We start from the raw sequence: 2,687 nt of genomic DNA, 5'->3' as shown, positions 1-2,687 counted from the left end.
TTCAGACCTAATTGTAGGATCTTATCTTGTTTTCTATCTAATCACAAAATAACTTTTAGGTGAAAGATCCTATCTTGATCATTTCTCTCTGGTGATTGCTTGATTATCTTGATCACTAATCATGATTAGCACCGAATCATCTTTGATTCTTGGGCTCATCATGGAGAGTAGTGAGTAGTCATCTTTGGATTCATGGGTTAGGGAGATTAAGGGTGATTAAGCTAGATCTAAGGTGTTTAGGTATAGATCAATCTTATTCCTTGCTAGTAGATGGCTTTTAATGCAACTTTAGAGTTGGCCTCTCTAAAGTTGAGTTCTAGGCATTTCATACCCGGAAGGTGTTTGATGAAATGTCTGAACCAACTCTCCTAAGCTTTTAACATCTTTTACCAAAAGGATTTGTGGTTAAAGGTGTTAAGATGGCTAGTAGACTTGAGATTAATGATTACTTAGATAACATTCAACCAAAGGAATTTGATGCTTGAGTTATCTAGGTAAATGAGCATTCATCTAGGGATAGAGTTTGCTTAGGATTGTGTCTAGGCCTAAGGTAGATATAGATTGGTTAAAAGTTAACACCTTTAGGTTGAATCTTGATCACCCAAGATCAATTCCCATAGCCCATGAGTTCACCCTTCTTATAAGAAAGAAAGCTTTGTCCTTTATTGCATTTTAAGTAGTAATCTAGTTTCAAATCATCTCAAAAACTGGTAGCACTTAGATTAAGCATGGTCTTGCATTCCCTTTGCATCATAATCACTTAGGACTGGTTTAACATCTACATTGATTTGATCTTAGACCCTTGAAAAGTCTTGTATCAAATTGGCGCCGTTGCCAAATTCTAAGTTGATTGTGACATTGGGATTTAGTCATTTGCTTGAGACTAAGTCAATTTTTATTTAATTGTGTTATTGCTTCTCTTTGTTCTTCTCTCTTTGCATTTCAGGTGTATGAACACAAGGAGCAGAGGTCCAACAAACCTAGTTCCAAGAGTTGAAGACATTAGAGCACTTGAGAGGGAGATAGCAAGACAAAGAAGAGAAGTAGAGCAACAGGCTCACTTGCAAGGGTTGGGGTTTGATATGGAGAATCTGCCTCAAGATGGTGAAGCCCAAGGAGGCAATGGGCCAAGAGCTGATCCTTTTAGACCACAGCGTCAGCCACAACATCCACAGCGCCAAGCTCGTGCCATTGGAGCCTATGATCAACCTCACATTCATGGTCATAGGTTGGGAATCAGAGTACCAGTTGTGGAGAACAACAACTTCGAGATCAAGTCAGGGCTGCTCAACAATATAGAGAACAACAAGTATCATGGTCTTGCTGCTGAAGACCCTTTTGATCACTTGTACAAGTTTGATCAGTACTGTGGCTTGTCCAAGACAAATGGTGTTTCTGAAGATGCTTTCAAGCTGAAGCTATTTCCTTTCTCTTTGGGAGACAAGGCACACCAATGGGAGAAGACTCTTCCAAGTGACACTGTCACTACTTGGGAAGATTGCAAGAGAGCTTTCCTAGAAAAGTTCTTCTCTACTTCAAGGACAGCTAAGATCAGGAACGAAATCTCCGGGTTTCAACAAAAAGGTCTAGAGAGCTTCAGTGAAGCATGGGAAAGGTTCAAGGGTTATTGGTCTCAGTGCCCTCATCATGGTTTCAGCAAGGAGAGCTTGCTTAGCACCTTCTATAGAGGAGCCTTACCACAGTGCAGAAACAGACTTGATACTGCCAGCAATGCTTTCTTCTTGGGGAGAACTGAAGAAGAAGCAGAGGAACTGGTGGAGAACATGGCTAAGAGCGACTCAGTCTACAGCGAGGAGCATGATAGGGTCAACAGAAATGATGATCAACAGACAAAGAAAGAGGTCAAGTCCTTGCAGGAGAAGATGGACTTGCTTCTTTCTAACCAAGCTAAACAAGAGCATGTCAACTTTGTGGGTGGTCCTATTCAAGAGATTCCTCTCAAGATTAATGAGGTTGATGGTTTGGAAGGACAAGAAAAGCTGTGCTTCATCAACAACAATGGTTCTTGGTACAGGAAGGAACCTAACTTTCAGTATAACAACTACCAGCAAAACTCCTACTCAAACAACCAGCAAGGAGGATACCAGCAGAGGCAAAACACTCAGCAAGGGAGCTATCAGCCTAGGCAAAACACCCCTCCTGGTTTCAACAATAACAACAATCAGTCTACTCAAGCTCAAGGAAGTTCCTCACAAGCTCCAGCTACAGATACAAGTGTGGATGCAATGTTCAAGAAACTTTTGGATTTTCAGGCCAAAAATGAGAAGACAATGGGTTATGAGTTCACGAAAATTCACTCCAAGATTGATGAAAGTTACAATGAGCTCAACAACAAGATCTGCCATTTGGAGAATCAGTTTCCTTCAATGAACTCTCAGCCAAGTCGCCAACAAGGGGCATTACCTGGAAAGCCAGAGCAAAATCCCAAGGAGACAATGAAAGCCATCACCCTTAGGAGTGGAAAACAGCTACCACCAAGAACTCTCATTAGGGATAATGAGAAGCAAGATGGGGAGGTGGTCATCAATGTGGATGATGATGTAGTTATTATGGATGAGAAGACCAATGAAGAGATCTTGGAGAAAATAGTTGAAGCAAAAGGAAAGGGTAAAATTGGAGAAGAAAAAAGGGGGAGAACAAGAATGAAGTTGCTACTTCATCAAAAG

Source organism: Brassica oleracea, chromosome C5 (assembly GCF_000695525.1).
Source record: "Brassica oleracea var. oleracea cultivar TO1000 chromosome C5, BOL, whole genome shotgun sequence".
NCBI classification, from domain to species: Eukaryota; Viridiplantae; Streptophyta; class Magnoliopsida; order Brassicales; family Brassicaceae; genus Brassica; species Brassica oleracea.
The sequence above is the reverse complement of the archived record's forward strand: the minus strand, read 5'-3'. Positions refer to the sequence as shown.